General features: G+C 40.3%; 1 long non-coding RNA gene across 1 annotated transcript; it reads left to right on the top strand.

Annotated features, from left to right (window-relative positions):
• The first annotated feature begins 8,781 nt into the window (after positions 1–8,781).
• Positions 8,782–14,991, top strand: LOC132395051 (uncharacterized). Its single transcript, XR_009512506.1, has 2 exons — positions 8,782–8,868; positions 14,786–14,991. It is a non-coding gene; the product is annotated as an uncharacterized LOC132395051 (long non-coding RNA).
• Positions 14,992–22,236: the final 7,245 nt, after the last annotated feature.

Raw genomic sequence — 22,236 nt, 5'->3', positions numbered from 1 at the left:
GGACTCAATTTTAGACTGGTGTTGACTGATGGCATCTCTGGTAGCATTACAGAGCTCATATCTTGATTTCTTGTACATGTCAGAGCTGCCTGATTTGAAGGCTGAAGTTCTGGACTTCAGTAGGGAGTGGATCTTCTGTTCCATCTATTGCTTCCACTTTTGGAACACCTTGAGAGGAATGTACTGTAGACTGCCATCAGGAGAGCTGGAGTTAATGCCTATGGCATGGAGTGTCTCTCACTGTTACATATTTTCATTTCTCAATATCATCGAGAAAGGTACTTCTTTCTTTTGAGCAGTCATGCCTGAAGATTCCCAAGAACCATTTGAGGAGATTCAGGTTCTTCAGGGAAGCTTTAAACACAATAGAATGCTTTCCTCTGTAACCTGATCATCTCTTCCCTGAACTGATTACAAGGTAGTTGGACTGATTAAGGAGTCTGGTGTCAAGCTGCACAATGTAGCAAACAATGGCTCCAGCGCTGAGAAGATTGGCTTGGAAGGGGACTCTAGCATTAATTCTCCTTCCAGAGAAATTGAAGGACTCTGTGGAGAAAGTGCTGCTGGTGATACATAGGTAGTCCTGTTCACAGAAGTATACAGGAGGCCTGGGACAAACAAAGCACAGCAAACTTTGAATCTGGTGCCAAGCCTGAGGTTGAAGCTTCAAGCACCTTTTTCCTTAATCCAACCAAAGACTGCACAAACACATTCAAGGTAGTAATGAATATCATCATTGAAGTCCACCTTTATGAGCAGTTGCCCCCTAGGTATAAGTCGCCCCATGCATTCCAGGGTCTTGAAACTTAACAGGCAGAAGACAATGTGGTGTGAGTGTAAAGCCATTCCTATTGTGTGCTTCAGTGAACTAGTGCGTAATGAATCAGAATCTGAATCAGGTTCAATATCATGAAATTTATTAAATTTATGACAGCAGTACAATAAAGTACATGATAAATAAATATGGAGAATAAGAATGGAGTGACTTTAAATGTATATATATGTTAATTAAATGGTTAAATTGAAACAAGTAATGTAAAAAATCTGAAATAAAAAAGTAATGAGGTCATGTTCATGGGTTCAGTGTTCATTTAGAAATTGGATGGCAGAGGGGAAGAAGCTGTTCCTGAATCACTGACTCTGCGCTTTCAGGCTTCTGTACCTCCATTCTGATGGTAGCAATGAGAAGAGTGTATGTCCTGCGAGAAAAGGGCATGACAGCAACAACAAATTACTACAGATCTGGAGACTCACCTCCTTGAATAATAGTCAGAGATGACATCACAGAGCTTAGTATGGTGAAATAAGAAATATGATATGAGACCATAAGATATAGGAGCAGAATTAACTTGACCCATTGAGTGCTCTGCCATTTCATTATGGCTGATTCATTTTCCCTCTCAGCCTCAATCTCCTGCCTTCTCCTATATCCCTTCATGCCCTGACCAATCAAGAATCTATCTACTTCTGTCTTAAAAAAGCTTGGTAGCCACAGCTGCCTACACCAAAAACTTCCACAAATTCACCAATCTTTGCTGAGAGAGATTCTTCTTCATCTCTGTTCTAAAAGGACATCCCTCTGTTCTGAGGCAGTGTTCTCTGGTCTTAGACTCCACAACCATAGGAACCATTATCTCTACATCCACTCTATCAAGGCTATTTGATAGGCTTCCAATAGGTTACCCCTTATTTTTCTGAATTCTTGTGTATGCAGGCCCAGAGTCATCAAATGCTCTTCATATGGCAAGCTCTTCATTCTTGGTATCATTTTTGTGAAGCTCCTTTGAACCCTCGCCAGTGTCAGCACATCCTTTCTAAGATAAGGCATCCAAAACTGCTCACAGTACTCCAAGTAATACACCAATGGTTTATAAAGCCTCAACATTACATCTTTGATTTTATATTCTAGTCCTCTTGAAATGAATACTAATATTGCATTTGGCTTCCTCACCAGTGACTCAACCTGCAAATTAACCTTCAGGGAATCCTGCACAATCCTGCAAATCCCTTTGCACCTCCCATTTTTGAATTTTCTCTCTATTTAGAAAATAGTCTACCCTTTTATTTCTTCTACCAAAGAACGTGACCATACACATCCTGACACTGTACTCTATCCATTCTCCAAATCTGATTAAGTCCGTCTATAGCTTCTCTATTACATACCCCTCTACCTATCTTCATATTGTCTGTAAACTTTGCAACAAAGCCATCAATTCTATTATCCATATCAATGACATATACCACAGAAAGAAGCTGTCCCAACTGTAGAACACCTCTATTCACCTGCAGCCAACCAGAAAAGGCTTCATTTATTCCCACTCCTCACCTCCTGCCAATCAGCCATTAGCTTATGCATGCTGGTATCCTTCATATAATGCCAGGGGCTCTTAATTTCTTAAGCATCCTCATGTGTGACACCTTGTCAAGGGCCTTCTGAAAATCCAAATACACAACATCCAACAATTTGCCTTTGTCTATCCTGCTTGTTATTCCTTCAAAGAATTTGAACAGTTTTGTGAGCAAGATTTTCTCTTAAAGAAACAATGCTGACTATGACATATTTTATCATGTTCCTCCAAGTACCCCAAAACCACATCTTTAACAATCGACTCCAACATCTCCTCAACCACTGAGGTCAGACTAATCATGTCCTATCATACTGGTCTATAATGTCCCATCCTTAACAGTTGACTTTAATATCTCCCCAGCCACTGAGGTCAGACTAACTGGCCCATAATGTCCTATAGTATTATTCTGCCTCTCTCTCTTTTTGAAGAGTGAAGTGACATTTGCAATTTGCCAGACCTCCAAGAACCATTCCAGAATCGAGTGATTCTTGAAAGACCATTACTAACGTCTCCACAATCTCTTCAGCTGCTCTTTCAGTACCTTGGGGAGTACTTGATTTGGTTCAGACCTTTCAGTTTCTCAAGAACTTTCTCCCTAGTAATGGCAACTTTACGCAGTTCTGAACCCTGACACGCTTGAACTTCCAGCATACTGCTAGTGTCTTCCAGAGTGAAGACAGATGCAAAATACTTATTTAGTTCATCTGCCAGTTTCTTGTCCCTCATTACTACCTCTCCAGCATTACATAATTTTCCAATGATCTAATATCTTCTCTTGCCGCTCTTGAACACTTTGTCTAACTGAAGATACTTTTGGTATTCTCTCTAATATTTTTTCTGTCTTAATGACTGTTTTAGTTGCTTTCTGTTGGTTTTTAAATGTTTCTAAATCCTCTAACTTCCCAATAATTTTTGCTCTATCATATGTCCTCTCTAGCTTTTATGTTGGTTTTGACTTCTCTTGTTAGTCATAGTTGTGTCATCTTACCTTTAGAATACTCCTTCATCTTTGGGATGTATCCCATTGATCTCTGTTCTAAATGAATGTCTTTTTATTCTGAGGCTATGACCTAATGTCCTAGTCACTCCCACTATAGGAAACATTCACTAAATCTAGATCGTTCAATATTTGATAGGCTTTATGCAGATCTCTCCTTCATTCTTCTAAACTCCAGCATATTCACATTCAGGCCATCAAGCACTCCCCATGCATTAACCCTCTCATTTCTTGAACCTCCTTTGCATTCTCCTCAATGCCAGCACATCTTTTCTTAGCTAAGGGGCTCAGCGCTGCTCACAATATTCAAATGCAGTCTGACCAATGCTTTACAAAGCCTTAGCATCACACCTTTGTTCTTATATTGCAGTCATCTTGAAATGAATGCTAACATTGCATTTGCCTTCCTCTCCACCAACTCAGTCTGCAAGTTAATGTTTAGGGAATCCTGTACAAGGACTCCCAAGTCCCCTTGCACCTCTGACTTTTGAATTTTCTCCCTATTTCGAAAAAATTATTCCTTCTTTACTCCTTCTGTCAAAGTGAATGGCAGAAGGCATGCCTCTTCTTTGCCCAATCTGTCCAAGTCCTCTGCAGACTCCCTGCTTCCTCAACATTACCTGCCCCTCCACCTACCTTTCCATCATCTGCAAACCTGGCCACAAAGCCATCAATTCCATCATCCATATCATTGCCATATAACGTGAAATGAGAATATTCTAAATAATTCTTTAAAAAATTCTGTAGCCATTTTAAGGCTTCCTGGACCCTAGCAGCTGGAAGGCAGCACACGATCCTAGTATCTCTTTCACGGCCACAGTACATCCTGGTCATTCCCCTAACCATCAAGTCTCCTTTTTCAATCATTCTACTTAACTTCACCATTTTTTTCTAAGCTTCAGGACCAGCCATAGTGCTATTAGTCTGACTGCTGCTGTACCCTGATAGGTTATTCCCCCTCCCACCCTGCCCTGCAGCAGTATCCAAATGGGTAGACATTTTCACAAGGGAGGTAGCTACAGGGGAGCCCTGGACTAACCCTGGACCTGTTATTTCTTCTGGTGTTCACCCATCTACTAGCTGAAGCCTGCACTCTGGGTGTGACAACCGCAGTAAAAATCCCATCTGTGAGGTTTTCAGCATCACCACCGTCTTTAGTACATCCAACTCCGGTTCCAGTTCCTTGACCTCGTCATTCAGGAGCTGAAGTTGGCAGCACTTCCTGAAGGTATACTCATCAGAGAGACCATTAGGTACCCTGCAATCCCACATCTTACCAGAGGAGCATTGTACTATCTTAACTACCATCCTGCCTACACTTGTTATGCCTTCTGTTCTAACTTCTTAAGCTTAAGCTTTGCAATCAGCCAAATGATTCCAAATGACTCCACAGCCTTAGCCTCCACCTGTTCTTGCTGAAGCCTATTGAGCTGAAGCCGAACCACTATAACAGCCACCCACTCATACAATGGCCACTCTGCTTACACCTCAGCTCTTTTTATTGGCCCTTCTAAGTTACCCAAGCAATCCCCCACTCAGCAGACAAATCCTGACAGGCAGGAGTCACTTTTTAAATTTAGTACGTGAAGTCAACAAGGAACTGTCTCCAACTCACTCTGCGATCTCCTGCTCGGCGTGGAGGGTATACTTGTGCAGTTCCCTCGTATCTACATTTGAAAATGCATCACTATTGCAACAGGTTTTTACACCTGTACTAACCAAATATTGATACAGCAAATGAGAGGCATGGATTCCCAGAGCTGAAGAACAATCTGAGGATAAGGAGACACACCCTCATGAGGGCTGTGAGCCTCACTCACCGAGTGTGTTCAAAATGACAATGCATGTAGTTTTAGATGTTAGGGGAATCAAGAGAAATGAAGTCACTGCAGGAAAATGAGGGTGAAGCGGAAGATCAGCCATGACCCTAATGATTGGTGAAGCAGTTACGAGGGACTGAATGGTGTCATCTTGCTTCTATTTCTGATGTGTTTACTGCCTGGAACAAAAGGTTGAAGAAAGGCATTGGCAAGCATACCGAGCAAGAAGAAAGTACAGAGAGCTGAGAGGTGAGGGACTCAATCGATAATGGAATGAATTATTCAAATAATCCAAAAAATGTGAATTGATCACAGTCAACATTTCATTAACTTGTAACATTAATTCTGGAAGTTTACATATTGAAGCAGTCAGCTACTGAGTAAACATCTGTTTCTACTAAAAAATACAAGGTGAGTTAAACAGCACTATTAAGGGAAACTTCGTGGCAGAAATGAAAATGGAAAGTGGCAGGATCCTTATCAATTGCCCGCATTAAACATCAGCGAATATTGTCCATTTTATTTCTTTACTGTAGCCTTTTGTTTTCAGAATTATTTACATTGTCTCTTGTTACTTCAGAATAAGAAGATTTTCAATGGTCTGAAGTCTTAGCCTCATTGACAAAGTTGGACACAAGCACTTGCAGCCTTTTCTCCAAATTATTTATGCAAGGCATGAATAGTAGCAATATTAATGTATTCTCAAGAGGGATTTCAAATACTCAAAGCATTTCCATAACTTCCTACTGGTGTCAACTTTGGGTCAATCAGCAGTGTTCTGGCCCCTGAAAAAGAAGCTACTTATTGACAGATTAGAATACAAAACTCTAGGCTGGCGCTCCAGTGCGGTACTGAGGAAGTGTTTTCCATTAACAATTATGTCTTGAAACAAAGCCACAGTTGCAGTGAACTAGATTTCAAGGCACTATTTTGAAGAAGAGCAGGGGAGTTCTGTGCAGGATTAACTAATGTTAGTATCTCAATCAACATCCAAGGCAGGTTTTCTGGCTATCTGATTGCTGTTTACGAGCTTTTCTGAGTGCGAGTTCAGATTCAATTTAATTTCTTTATCACATGTACATCGAAGCATGCAGTGAAATGTGTAAGTTAAATTAGTAACCTACACAAACCAAGGAATGTACTGGGGGGCGCAGTCTACTTTCCTTCACTAACATTACATGCCCACAATGCTCGCAGAGCAACAACAGCAAACAGAACCAAAAAATACCAACATCAAAACAATCCCCTTTCCCTTACACCCAACCATCCAATCTCACACACAGATAGGATCCAACCCCAGGGCGGCTGCCTCCGGACTTGCTTGCCTTGGACTATCAGACTATCAGTGGGCCTCCCACACCCATTCTCTGACCGTGACACTCTGACATCTCCTCTTCAATGGCAGTAGAAGAGAACGTGCCTTGGATGATGACTGGAAAATCTCAGTGGGTAGGATGGCAACTGACTCAGAACTTGTACTCTTTCTCTTTCCACAGATGCTGTGTAGCTTGCTGAGTTTTTCAGGCATTTTCTATTTTGATAACTGCTCTTTGATACATTATTTCATTGACAGTAAATCCCTTTGACATGTCACAATGGTTGTGAAAGATGTTCTGTGGATTTAATTTTCTTATTCTGTTTCTTCCTTCCCAATCAATTTTTTAAATTAAATTTGCTATTCTTCCCACACACTTAATTTTCTACAGTAGTCTCATATAATAATTTGTCAAAGCCTTGCTGAAATTCCATGAAAATCCAATGGATTTTATAGCATCATTAACTATGTCTGCAGACCCCTAAAAGAATTCTGTTGCATTCACTGTCTATTTTTTTTAAAACTAACTATATCATTTTTTTTTAAATACAACTTGCAAGAAGTGTACCTTAGATCTCTATTGAGAAAATCTGAGGGTGTAATTGAGTAATTTCCCAATGGAAGTAGACAAGCAAAAATCAAGAAATATAGTAGATTCCTCTGGTAACAACATCATCTAGGATTCAAAGTTGTTAATGGCACTTATAGGAACTGGTAATGTCAAACAATTAATATGCTGACAGGATAAGATGACGATCTCTTTCTCTAGCACATGATTACCCTAATCCAGGAAGGTATCTAGTCATGTTCAGCAGACAACAAACTGCTGTATCAGTCATCATTACTCCAGAGCTTTGTAACTATACAGTTGTTTGTCACCCCCTGCTTGCTCTGGCAAAGGCTAACACATGTTGTGAGGCCGCTGCACTATGAGAAATACTGACAAAACTCCAGTTATTCTCAAGTCTCAGTGAATACTTTGCAATTCAGCTTTGGAGAATTTCCAGGCTAACTGCAGCCATTTTGTTTCTGGGGTTGAAAAGTATGAAGAAGAAGAAGAACATTGAGCTGGGGGAGTGAAGTCCCCTCAACATGAGGGAGTTGGGGAGGTAGTGAGTTTCATCAGGAAAGGTAGAGATGGATGCAAGAAGTGAATGACTAGAGAAAGGAGGCCATTAAAGCCCAATGCACTCAATAAATAAATAAATATGGATATACAAATGAACTCACCTAAATTAGTTAGCTACAGGCACAGGACATTAAACACATTCCAACAATTTATTTTAGTTTGGACAGGACTACCAGTTGTCATGCTATAATTCAGGTCTTGCAGGAAAACAGAAATGAATTCAGAATTGTGCTCAAGTTCACCATAGGTGTTAAACGTGAAATATTGACTTCTGTTTCTCATCGCACCGATGCTATATGACTTGTGAATTATTTCCAGCATTTTCTATTGTTTTGATTTTACATTTCCAGCACTCACTTAAATGGAATTTGCCTTTCAAAGCAACTCTCTTTCACAAGGTTAAAAATCTGTTCATCATAATAGACCCATTTGCTGACTAATTCACTGCCTTAATCTTTCAATCTGTGCTTTCAGTGAGGTACTCCTCAAGTGGAAGGAGCTTGGGTGGCCAAGTTGCTTTCCCAATGAATCCTCCTACACTAGTAGGACGCTCATACATGGAGTGTCCTTCTGGGCAGACATTAAAAACAGTGCTAAAGGAGTAAACTCAAAGTCCTGTTCCTCAGACTTAACAACATTTGTAGTCAATTCCTTGCGGACTAAACAAGCTCCAATCCATCATTTCTGTTAAGATTTGTTAATTATTCCGTTAATTCAAGTAACACTCCAAAACCCACAAATATCCTTATTAACGACTTTCAGTGTTGTTTGGCAATTGTGATTTCTCTGAACATGCAGAAGGCAGTAAGGATGATCGCCTCAAAACCTTGAAAGGTTGGCCAGAATTCTCACCCATTTTCCTGCTTGAAAGCCACTCCTCAGTGCTGGACTAAATTTTAATTTTCTAATGGATAATGCCGGATAGTTACCGGAATGTGAGAAATTGAAAGGGTAGCAGAGCTTTAAAATTAGTCACTACTTTATCATAAAATATTGCTTCTATGTTGAATGAACAGCTTTACTAATCATAAGCCCACAATTCTAGGATAAGGAGCAGAATCATGACAAAGGAATGCAAACAAGCGAGGACATCCCCATGGTGAAGTGATGCCTCATTGAGTGTGACGTTCTATACATGGATACATTATTCCCTGCTGACTAGAGAAATAAACCTCTAATTGAAGCCAAGGAGCCCAAGCTAGAGTTTATTGTAGAAATTAACACAAAGAAATTAGTAACATATTCATGGACTCAGAACCGTAAGTACTGTACTTTAGTGATTTGTTTAGATTAGAAAAACTGTATAATGTGGCACATTTACCTAGCTCCTGATGTGCAGATCCTCAGCTTCCTAATTCTGTTCTCTTTAACACAAAACACCAGACCTCACATGAGCTTAGCATAGCGACATGCCATGTCCTCCCTGAAGATAAACTTCAGCATATCCAGATGCATCCAGCAATTTTCTTTTAGCATCCCTCTCTATAGGGGTATATATTGCAGGCAATAAGCTGGTGAGCACCCAGCCACGTGCTATAAACTCTCTGAAGATGCACCTAGACCACTAAGCTCTTATCTCTTAATGTACCTTCTGTACAAAGGGGTATTTCAGCAGGAGGTAAATAATGCTCCATGCCTTGCCAATGTCTTCCAAGCACTTCTTAATGCAACAAGTTTTGAATTGAACTGAATTGAATTTAATGGACTTTATTTCTTACATCCTTCGCATAAATGAGGAGTAAAAATCATTACGTTACGTCTCTGTTTAAATGTGCAATTTATTATAATTTATAATAAATAAAACAGTCAATGTAACATAGAAGTACACTCAAATCAGCGTGAATTAAACAGTCTGATGGTCTGGTGCAAGAAGCTGTCCTGGAGCCTGTTGGTCCCGGTTTTTATGCTGTGGTACTGTTTCCAGATGGTAGCAGCTGGAAAGATTATGGTTGGGGTGACTTGGGTCTCCAATGATCCTTTGGGCCCATTTTTCACACCTGTCTTTGTAAACATCCTGAACCATGGGAAGTTCACATCAACAGATAAGCTGGGCTGTCTGCACCACTCTCTGCAGAGTTCTGTGATTAAGGGAGGTGCAGTTCCCATACCAGGCAGTGATGCAGCCAGTCAGGATGCTTTCAGTTGTGCCCCTGTAGAAAGTTCTTAGGATTTGGGGGCCTATACCAAACTTCCTCAACTGTCTGAGGTGAAAGAGGCACTGTTGTGCCTTTTTCACCACACAGCTGGTTTGTATAGACCACGTGAGGTCCTCGGTGATGTGGATGCTGAGGAACTTAAAGCTGTTTACCCTCTCAACCCCAGATCCATTGATGTCTATAGGGGTTAGCCTGTCTCCATTCCTCCTGTAATCCACAACCAGTTCCTTTGTTTTTGCAACATTGAGGTAGAGGTTGTTTTCTTGACACCACTGCATCAGAGAGATGACTTCTTCCCTGCAGGCCACCTCGTTATTGTTTGAGTTTCCAGGTATAGTGAAAGGATTGCAACAAGAAAAAATTTCTAGCTGCCATCTAGGCCCCATCCTCATCCCTACAGGATGCCAAATGTCATTGACTATCTTTGCCCATTCTCCTATGAATCCTACTGCAAATTCCCTGCTTTCTCAACAAGACCTGCCCCTCCACCTATCTTTGTATCAACCACAATCTTGGCCACAAATCCATCAATTCTGTCCTCCAAATTATTGATATATAACATGAAAAGAAGCAGTCCCAACACCGATGCCTGGAGAACACCACTAGTCACTGACAGCCAACCAGAAAAGCCCCCCTTTATTCCCAATCTTTACGTCCAAATTGTCACTCAATCTTCTATCCATGTTACTATATTTCCTGCAAAGTTTAGCAGCCTCATGTGCAGTACCTTGGCAAGGCCTTCTGAAAATCCAAGTAAACAACATCCACTGACTTTGTCTATCCTGCCTGTTATTTCCTCAATTAATTCCAAAGGATTTGTCAGGCAGGATTTTCCCTTAAGAAAACCATGCTGACTTCGTCTAGTTTCATCACATGCCTCCAAGTGGCCTTATCTTTAATAATGGACTCCAACACCTTACCAGCCACTGAGGTCAAGCTAACTTGCCTATAAGTTCCTGACTTTTAGCAATTTTCCAGTGATTCTTGAAAGAACACTACCAATGGCTCCAGGATATCTTCAGCTACCGCTTTCAAAACCCAGGGGTGTATTCTAACTGACTTATCTACCTTCAGACCATTCAGCTTCCCAAGCTCCTTCCCCTTAGTAATAGCAACTGCACTCACTTCTGCCCCTTGACACTGTCGAATTCCTAGCATACTGCCATAGTCTTCCACTGTGAAAACTGATGCAAAATGTGTATTAGGTTTGTCCACTATTTCATTGTTCCCCGTTAGTACCACTCCAGCACCATTTTCAACAGTCTGACATCCACTCTCATCTCCATTTTACTCTATGTGTCTGAAAACTTACGGTATCATTTATATTAGTGGTTAGCTTGCCTTCATATTAAATATTTTCTCACCTTATGTTTTTACCTGCCTTTGGTTGGCTTTTATAAGCTGCCTAATCCTCGAGTTCCCCACTAATTGTTGCTGTATTAGATGCTGTCTCTTGCCTTTATTCTGCCTTTGACTTCCCTTTGACAAGTTTAGTATCACTGACCTAGGTTGTAAATTTTTTTCTCTTGTGGCAGAAATACAGTCCAATACATTAAAATAACTATAAACTATAAAATACTATATAAACACCCAGTCCAGAATTGCTTTTCCCCAGTGGGCTCAACCACTATCTGCTCTGAAGAAACTACCATGAAGAAGTTTAAATCTTCCCTTGTCCAGCATTTTGTGTGTGTTGCTTGGATTGTGATTGGTTTATTACACTGTGTAGTCTCTTTCAGGGATGCCAACACGAAAGAAGTTTAAATTTTCCCTTGTGCCTGACCTACTGAGATCCTCCAGCATTTTGTGTGAGCTTCTCTAAAAAGTAATTTTGTAGGGACTTTACAAATTCCTTCTCTTGGGATCCAGCATCAGCTTGATTTTCCCAATCCACCTGCATGTTTAAATCCCATATGGCTATAGCAACATTTCCCTTTTTACATTTCTTTTCTATCTCCCTATTTCATTTGTATTACATATACTGGCAGCTGTTCAGAGGCCTGCATCTAATTCCCATCAGTGTCTTTTTACACTTGCAGTTTCTTAAATCTACCCATAAACATTGTACATCTTCCGATCCCATGTCACCTCTTTTTAAGGGTTTAATTTCACATTATTTTTACCAACTGAACCAACCCATCCCCTCTGCCTACCTGCCAGTCCTTTAATGACAATGTGTACTTTTTGATGTTAAGCTCCCAACTATGATTTTCTTTCAACTACAACTCAATGATGCCCACAACAGCATATCAGTTAACTGTGCTACAAAATCATCTACCTTAATATACGGTGTGCATTCAAATATAGCATCTTCAGTTCTGTATTAATCACTCTACTCAATTTTGCCTCCATGTTATCTGAAGTTAAATCCTTATCCCTTTCTAAGCTTCTTGTCTTTTTTGTTCTGGAGACTTTTGTAAACTCTCCTGCAATCTCCTTCCCTTTTACTCATTTGTCCAGGTTGTTGAACTGTTGAACCTACTATATAACCCTTCAACCCATCAAACTGACTGTAATTTTTCTCTATCAACTCTGTCCTCTTCGTCACAGTCACACTACACACTGCATCCACTTGTATACCAACTGTGCCATCCTCTGTACTATACTCTGGCTCCCATTCCCCTGCCAAATTAGCTTAAACCCCCTCCAACAGCTCTAACAAAGCTGCCTGCAAGGATATTTCTCCCTCAAGTTCAGGTGTAATCTGTCATTTGTCAACTTTGTCAACTTTCTTTTCCCAATGGATCTCACACTAACTCCATGGTAATCCTGCCAAGAAAGAAATACTTTTTCTTTTCTACATTTCTTCATTTTGATCTTCTTCTTATGTGTATTATATCAGTCATAATGTAATAAATTGCACGATGAATCAGCTGGCATAGATATTTGTTGCAAACAAACTCCCTTACTTGCTCTGGGACATTTCCCAACATTTTTCTGCTTGTCCTATTTTTATCTAATATTATTGGAATTTTATCTACCATTTAAAAGTACATTGCTATGACTTACGTAAATCCAGTTAACTAATTAATACTTAGCAATGCAGTTTGGAGTAGACCCTTCCTGCCCATTGAGCCATACCACCCCAGCATCCCCCAACAAACCTAATTAATCCTAACCTAATCGCAGAAGAATTTACAATGACTCATTGGCCTACCCGGTATATCTTTAGACTCTGGGAAGGAACTGGAGGGTCATGGGGAGGACGTACAGAGACTCCTACAAAATGGCACCGGAATTGAACTCCAAGCTCCAGAACGCCCTGAGGTGTAATATCATCGCATTAACCACTACAGTACCACGGTGGCCAGTTCCTTGGGTTTTTTTTGGATTGATGTACAGGGTAGATAATTCACTTTTTTATTAAATTGATAAAATGTTTTTATAGAAACATAGAAAACCCACAGCACAATACAGGCCTTTCGGCCCATAATGCTGTGCCAAACATGTACTTCTTTTAGAAACTTACCTCGAGTTACGCAATACTCTCTATTTTTCTAATCTCCATGTACCTATCCAGGAGCCCCTTAAAAGACCCTAGTGTATCTGCCTGCACCACCATTGCCGGCAGCCCATTCCACACACTCACTCTCTGTGAAGGAGACTTACTCTGGCAACTGCTCTGTACCTGCTTCCAAGCACCTTAAAACTGTGCCTCTCGTGTTAGTCCTTTCGGCCCTGGGAAAAAGCCTCTGACTATCCACACAATCAATGCCTCTCATCATCTTGTACACATCTATCAGATCACTTCTCATTCTCTGCTGCTCCAGGGAGAAAAGGCCAAGTTCACTCAACCTATTCTCATAAGGCATGCTCCCCAATCCAGGCAATATCCTTGTAAATCTCCTCTGCACCCTTTCTATGGTTTCCACATCCTTCCTGTAGTGAGGCGAACAGAACTGAGCACAGTACTCCAAGTGGGGTTTGAGCAGGGTCCTATATAGCTGTAACATTACCTCTCGGCTCTTGAACTCAATCCCACGGTTGATGAAGGACAATACAGTGTATGCCTTCTTAACCACAGAGTGTTGAATATTTTTCTCATTGGTCAGATTGATTATTCCCTACCTTGGTCAGACTTTGACTCTCAATTCAGATTTAAATTTTCAAACACATTTTCATATTATCCCTGCCTCCATTTAAAACATTTTGGGAGTTCTTTTGTTGTTTATAGGTAGATACAGCTCTCACATTAAAGTAACTTAGAGCAGGTTTTCACACGGCTTATGATATTCTTTCCATGGCCACTTTAATAGGGACAAGAGCTACTGAATAAAGTGACACACCAAGTGTACGTTTGTGACCATCTGCTGCTGTAGATTTCAAGGTTCAGAGATGCCCTTCTGCACACCACTATTGTAACATATGTTTACTTGACTTACTATCGCCTTCCTATCAGCTTAAACCAGTATGGCTATTCCTCTCTAATCTCTCTCAGTAACAAGGCATTTTCACACACAGAACTGCTGCTGACTGGATGTTCTCTTAATTTTGTTTTTTGTTTTTTGGCTTCATTCTCCATAAATTCTTGAGAACGTTATATGTGAAAATTCCAGGAGGTCAGCATTTTCCAAGATACTCAAACTATTTCATGTGGTACCAACAATCATTCCACAGTCACATAGATCACATTTCCTCCCCATTCTGATGTTTGGTTTGACCATGACTGCATGCTTTTATGCATAGAGTTACTGCAACATGATTGGCTGATTTCATCTTTGCCTTAATGAGCAGGTGTACAGGTGTACCTAATAAAGTGGTCATTGAGTGCACATGAAGATTAAAAGTTGTAAATGCAACAAATTTCATTTTAAAATAGTGAAATGTAAATGTTTTGTAGACAATGAAAATACTGTTTTTATTTTCATTTCTAATTTTTAAATGGATTTCAGAAAGAATAAAGGATAATTTGCATTGATTGGCATGAATCCATTTGTTTTCAAATATTTGTGTGCACTATGTAAGTGTTGTATGACAAGTATGACAATTTGAATATGCTTCTTTGCAATCTTTTGGTTAGAAATTCATCCTGGTTGCCGGCACTATCGTGGAAGCTTTGCATCCTACTCGGTCTACTGATCTTAACGATGATGAATGTCAGAACCAGAACACAGAATGTGAACACTACCATCCTGCACTTTCAGTACTGATGACATACCACAAACTGCTAACCTTATCTCAAATGTACAACCTGAAAACATTAATGAAGATTAATTATTCACTTTCTGTTCTGCTGTTTCCTTTCTGGTCTTTGTCTGGGCTAACAGAATTACTCTGTTTAAATTTATCTTAATCATTATACTTATTTGTGAAAATTTATCTAATACTCTTTTTCCAATATAAATAAAGCAGGCAAAAACAACTTTGTAGGAATTTCTATCCCAACCAATGATCTATGCATTAGCTTCCTGGGAGCCACATGTTTTATTTGTGACTGAGATGTACCCAGTGAATTTATGTGGAACAAGTAGATTGAAACAAATTGTCTACTCATTGTAGGTCAGCTACTTCAGTATAGAGGAGAACTGGGTAAGTCTATCCCAAAATATCTGATTAGGACAGCTCAAAGTTACTAGGTAAATGTACTTCGTAATACAGCGGATTCTGGTTAATTGGGACACACTGGAACTAGTACTATTTGGACCAATTAGCCGAAGTTTCATGGAAATAGTTAAAAAGGTGTAAAATAGACAAACTACTGTTTAACTGTGTAACAAATTATGTACTTAAATGAAATACAAAACGAATTAGAACATTACCAGTGCTATTGCTAGTTGTCCGTCATTACTGATGACAGAAAACCTGTGCAGGAGAGTTTTTTAAGTGAAAAAGTCATTGCACTGGTACAATTCCACTCTCTTGACCTTGGCGTCCAAGTTCAGAGGGACGAGTAGATGCCACAACTAGGGACTTCCCAGGCTGCAGTGGATGACCATGGCTTCTTCTGTGGCTTGTTGGCTGTCCACACAATGTTACAGAACTGCCTTCTCGCTGTCAGATCTCACTATAGATCTCATCTGTCCAGTCCGATGGAGGTGACTTTGCATGCTGGGACAGGCATGTCCCTATCTCACTGGAGTATGGGACCTGCTGGCTACACTCACCTGGTTAGTCTACCTGATGAAAGCAGTGTACTGGGCAGAGGTGCCTGTTGTATGCACACACTTTGGAGCCACAGGTTAGAGCTGAGTGGCGGACTAAAGGTAACATTCAAGATGATTGTCAATGTCATTAAGTTCTTCACAGTTCCTAACTTGTGGAGGAAGTGAAATCATTTCATTTTCATTCCCGGTCCTTTCTGGCATTTCCAAGTCTGAGTTCTTGAAACTGTGGTGAGCAAAACAGCTCTGAATTGTCTCACTGCTTAATTCTTGACATCTCTCAGTGACAAAAATCGCTGCTTTTTGCATAGTAACACATGCAACTGGTGCTATTGAAAGACTATTCGCTCTAAGCACTGTGTAGTGTCTAACAACCACATGACGTGTACATGACTGATGCCAGTTAGAAAATGTTTGGCAACAGTCTCCTGCTCCAAGTAAGTGGCACAGTGTTCAAAATAAACCAAGGGAATCACGGCTATTTTCTTGATTTGTTTTTGTTCTATAAGAATTGTCCCAAATAAGCAACTGCCTCAATCAACCGATGGCCCAATTAGTTGGTTTTAAGTGCTCAGTGTAATACTTCCACCACCGACACCAGCTTTTATTATTATTCTGAATGGGAGTGCTAAGATATAGCAATTGGTGGGCAGTGTTGTGTTTTGGGTACCACTGACTATTTCTACCATACAATTGACAAAAGTTATTTGCTATTTATTTCTACAACAGTTGGGAAAACTGCTTCATTCTAATTTGGATTTGGCTCTAGGTTCCAGATGTCAATGATTGGTTCACACTTGAGAATGAACAAAATGCACGTGCAGAAATGAGGAGAGGTGCAGTGTACTCTTGTGAGTCATTTGCTTGCCTAGAATACCTACTTCTTGATTACTGAAATGGTGGAGCATTAATATGCTCTATGTTGGGTGTAGTGGTAAAGCACAGAGTTTATGAAGAACAACTCCCACTCCATGGTCATGAAAATCAAAAGACAACACAAATGCTGGAATTCTGAAATAAAAAGAGAAAATGTTGGAAGATCTCAGCAGGTCAGGCAGCATCTGTGGAATTAGAAACTGTTGTCCTTTTGATTATTGTTGTCTTATAAAACATTTGATGCAGCATTTGATTCTGCATAAATTATATGAGTGATTAGTTCAATAAAATGCAGTGTTGTGGACTTACTAAATGAAAACAAATATGGTTCTCACAATTGAATATATGGGTTCTGGACAATAAAAGACAGTCGTCATGCTGGATCCTTTCAATGAGCTGCACGAGTATTACGAGTTTGAAAACACTCTTATTTTGTTCTACAAACTCCAGCTCATGAACACTGGAAGCAGAGGTGCCAAAGTCACATTCAGCTAAAAATAGTTCCTTCTCCTAGACCAGTAAACTCCTTGGATAGCTGTCCATCCAGTGAAGATTTAGTTCCAGCACCTGTAACATATTCGATTTTATACTGACTAGTTTCTTTATCATACTACCTTACGGCCCTTTAACAGGTTCTGAGCTCTGTTTTGGTCTTCAAGTTTTGCTCAATATAGTTGTATATGATTATTCATCATTTACGTAACCAATGGCTTGAATAATTAATAATTATTACTCTTAATATTTGTTGCATGGTGCTGTTTATAATTATTGTACCCACACCACCTTCTTCTGTATGATTTGGCAGCACTGATGGACATGTTGTCAGATACTAGTGGTCCTCCACCTGAAGGAGTTAACAGCGTTGCACTAATTTGGTCACTCAGTTCAATATTTTGAGTCCACTTCCTATATCAAGGAATATTCTTTGTTGATTATATCACATTTAGAATGGGACAGTCCTTGTTAGTAATACCTACAGTCATTAGAGGTAATAAAAAAACTCAAAGCATCTGACCTCACTTTTGTCTGCTGGGACAATTGTAGAAATCCTCATCAGTAGAGACATGGGAAAACCATTCAAATAAGTCAATAGCATATGTCAAATCATTAGACTGAAAACCATCTCATGTTGTCAGTGACCTTGTTGTCATAGCCAATTATATAGAACCTAATGAGAAGTGTTGCATCTGGAGGTGGCGGAAGAAATAATTTTGGCGACATGAAACAGTTAGCAGTGACTGATAGAATTGAACAGTATTCTCATTAGAAGTTGTGAGAAACACTGAAGGCTTTTGTCGCATCAGGGATTAAATGTTTTAGTTATAGCTACACAGAGATCTCAGTGCAGTCAGGCAAACAAATTAGCTACAAGTCCTGAGGGAATGTGGGTGCCATTAGCAGATATGCTGCCTCACAGGAGCTTAAATTAACAGATCAAGTCATATTACAGGGAAACATCATGGTAGAGTATTCGGAGCCAGTCGAAAGTAGAGATGGAAACACATTGCTCTTTTCACTGACAGTTATAGAAACTACTTAATTAGGCTTTGAATACTATAGACAGCATCCGATTTTACCCCTCACTTTTCTAAAACTATTCGACACTTCAGCCTCTCTAAGCTTTTCTCTTTGTAGACTGCTTACGGGTGATACCTTATTATCTTCAGTGACCTCTTATAAAATTTCAGTCTGTGCTCCCAGTTGTGTATTCCTTAAGGTGCAGATGTTAATGGATACAATTCAGAACAAATTCATTAAACAAACAATAGTACTTATATCAGAATCAGCTTTATTATCACTCTGACGTGAAATGTGTTGTTTTGCTGCAATGGTACAGGGCAAAGGTCACATTTAAATAAAGCACAACTTGATTGATTTGGAATATTTTGTTCATTTCTGGTCACCTCATGATGTAGATGTAGAAGCTTTTATGAAAAGGTGCAGATGAGATTTACTAGGATGCTGCTTGGGCTGAAAAACATGCCGTATGCGAATAGATCGAACGAGTTAGGGCTTTTCTCTTTGGAGTGAAGGAGGGTGACCAGTGATAGAGTTGTACAAGATGATAGGAGGCATATATTGAGTGGATAGTCAGAAAGATCTTCCCAGGGTAGATAGAAGGGAAGATAATTTTAAGGTGATTGAAGAAAAGTACAGGGTGATGTCAGAGGTAAACTTTTACACAGAGAGTGGTGGGTGAGTGCAATGCACTGCCAAGGGTAATGGTAGAGGTTGATAGATATATCAGGGATAGTTAATAGATTCTTAGATAGGAACATGGATGACAGAAAAAAAGGTCTAAGTGGGAGGGAAGGGTTAGATGCAGCTTAGAATAGGTGAAAGGTTGACCCTACATTGTGGGCCAAAGGGCCTGTACTGTGCTGTAATGGTTTATGTTCTATCACAGAGTGAGGAAATAGAAATCTATTTTTCTGATATACAGTATGTAATGGGGGAAAAAAATGGGGTCATGTTCTTGCATTTAAACTAAGCAAATTCTTCAATTTCAATAACATCCTGGTAAATCTCCTCTGAACTCTCCAGCACAAGCACATCCTTACAAGCAAGTACAGACACATGAGATTCTGCACATGCTGGCAATCCAACAGAGAGCACACAAAATGCTGGAGGAACTCAGCAGATCAGGCAGCATCTATGGAGAGGAATAACAGAGTCAATGCTTTGGGTTGGGACCTTCATATTCTGTCAGCGTGGCCTCCATCCTGATGGCATGAACATCGATCTCTCTAACTCCCAGTGATTTTTCCCCCATTCCCCCTTGTCTCTTCCATTCTCCTCTTACCCCTTCTCTTCACCTCCCTTTGGCGCCCTTCCTCCTTCCTTTTCTCCTGTGGTCCAGCATATCATATTCCTTCTCCTTCAGCCCCAGCTACCTTTTCCAACTCTCACTGCACCCTCCCTCCCTAACTCACCTACCTTCCCTCTCACCCAATTTCACCTATCACCTTATAGTTTGTACTCCTTCCCTTCCCCCCCACACCACCTTCCTATTCTGGCTTCGGCCCCACCCCACTTCTTTTCCAATCCTGATGAAGGGGCTCAGTCTAAAACATCAACTCTTATTCTTTTCCATAGATGCTGCCTGACCTGCGGAATTCCTCCAGCATTTTGTGTCTGCACAAAATACAACCTTCCACATTATCCACAACTTTCTGGCTCACCGGCTGTGCTGGCTCACCGCTCTGCTCTGGAATACCTAGATGATAGCAAAACATACACCAGGCTGCTGTTTAACGATTACAGGCCAGCATTCAAAACAATCATCCCATCAGGATTAATCGTGTTTCGAAACCTAAGCTTCTGTACCTCCCTCTGCAAATGGATCCTCAACTTCCTCATCAGAAGTAGTCAGTACAATATAATGATAAGATCTCCTCATTGACACTCAAAAAGGGTGTTCCTCAAGAATATGCGCTGCTCATTACTCTATTCTCTCTCTACCCTTAATTGTGTGGATAAGCACAGCTCAAATGCTATTGCCCCATTCCCCATTACATTCTGTATATCAGATAAACAGATCTATTTCCTCACCCTGTGACAGATCATAGAAAATAGAACATTACAGCACAGTAGAGGCCCTTCAGCCCCCAATGTTATGCTAACCTTTTACCTTCCCTCCCACATGGACTTCCTTTTCTTCTGTCATTCATTTTCCTATCTAAGAATCAATGAACTATCCCTGATATAGCTATCAACCGCTACCATTACCCCGGCAGAGCATTGCACTCACCCGCCACCCTCTGTGTAAAAGGTTTACCTCTGACATCCCCCTATACTCTTCTTCAATCACCTTAAAATCATATTCCCTTGTATTAGCTACTTCCATCCTGGGAAAACCTCTCTGGCCATCCACTCAATATCTGCCTCCTATCACCTTGTACATCTCTTTAAAGTCACTGTTCATCCTGTTTATCCATATATTGCTATATTTCTTCACTACTCTTGGTGGTGCGGCTGTAACGAAACCCAATTTCCCTCGGGATCAATAAAGTAAAGTACATCTATCTGTCTGTCTGTCTGTCTCCTTCACTGCAAAAAGAAAAGGCATAACTCACTCAACCTATTCTCTTAAGATGTTTTCCACTCCAGACTGCAGCTTGGTAAATATTCTCTGCACCCTCTGTAAAGCTTCATCCTTTCTGTAATGAGGTGGCCAGAACCGAACAAAATATTCCAAACCTATCAGCTTGTGCTGCAACTTTGAGGGATCGAAGGATGTGGGCCCCAAGATCCTTTTGTTCCTCCACACAGCTAAGAATCCCACCATTAACCCTGTATTCTGCGTTCAAATATAAACATCAAAAGAGAGTCGCTTCACAATTCTCCACATTGATCTCTATCTGCCACTTCTCAGCCTTGCTCTGCATCCTATCAATGTCCTGTTGTAATCCTCAATAACCATCTACACCATCCACAACATGACTAACCTGTGTGTCATCCAGATGTTGTGACTAGTTACCAGAGAGACACTAAGACTGGTATTATAGAAGTCTTTATTCATCAAAATAAGTAGGCATCCTTCTGGAGATTCTCTAGGTAGAGTCTCACAGATCCAAAAATACATCACATTTTTACATCCTTAAGAACAAAGGTACCAGTGGGTGATTCAATACAATTTGAGTAGTTAAAATAACATCATTTCAATACTTTCGGTTTGCAAATAGTTCCTTTGAGGTACATATTTACAGTGGAAGTACATTTTAATCTATAAAACACCTCTGATAGTTCAAATACCTTTGCCGTGAACAACCAATTCTCACAGATATTCTCAACATTTCTGAGGATAAAGAGCCTGATGCCCAAGATTAGTGTTGTGAAAACTAACTCCCTGAGTACGCAACCTCCCAATTATTGATACCTCAGCTAAATAATAGATTCAGTCTGGTCTGCAAGCTCCCTTGAACTTGTTTGCAGTGGCATAAGTTAAATAAACACATAGATGCCTGCTTTGGTGCAAACCAATTAACACATCCCTTATTCTTAATGTTTGGCTGATGTGCATATGAACGTCTCATGGTCACCATTTTGCAAATCATATGTCTTACTCAGTGGGCCAGCCAATGCTCCACAAACACTACTGTTTAGTTGCAAAGGTGTGCTTTTGTCTTCAATTTACTGCTTGCAATTTGCAGTTTCCATTAAAAACTGAGCACTGGTTCTAGTTCTTGCTTGAGTTGGTAATTGGTATATTCACATAATTCCAGAATACTCCCTAGACACACAAACTTACCCTTCCACTTCCTCATCTAAATCATTTACAAAAATCGCAAAGGGTGGGGTCTCGGAGCAGATCCCTGGAGAACACCACTGGTCACCAACCTCCATCCGAGGTATGCTCCTTCTGCTATCTATGGGCTAGCCAATTCTGAATCCATCTATAGTAAGGATGTGATTGACTGGAGACAGTCCATGAGAGATTCACCATGCTGTTGCCCAGATTGGTTGACTTTAGCTACGGAGAAAGATACAAAAT

The sequence above is a fragment of the Hypanus sabinus genome, chromosome 6 (assembly GCF_030144855.1).
Source record: "Hypanus sabinus isolate sHypSab1 chromosome 6, sHypSab1.hap1, whole genome shotgun sequence".
In the NCBI taxonomy this organism is placed as follows: domain Eukaryota; kingdom Metazoa; phylum Chordata; class Chondrichthyes; order Myliobatiformes; family Dasyatidae; genus Hypanus; species Hypanus sabinus.
This window is presented reverse-complemented; position numbering and strand designations above follow the sequence as displayed.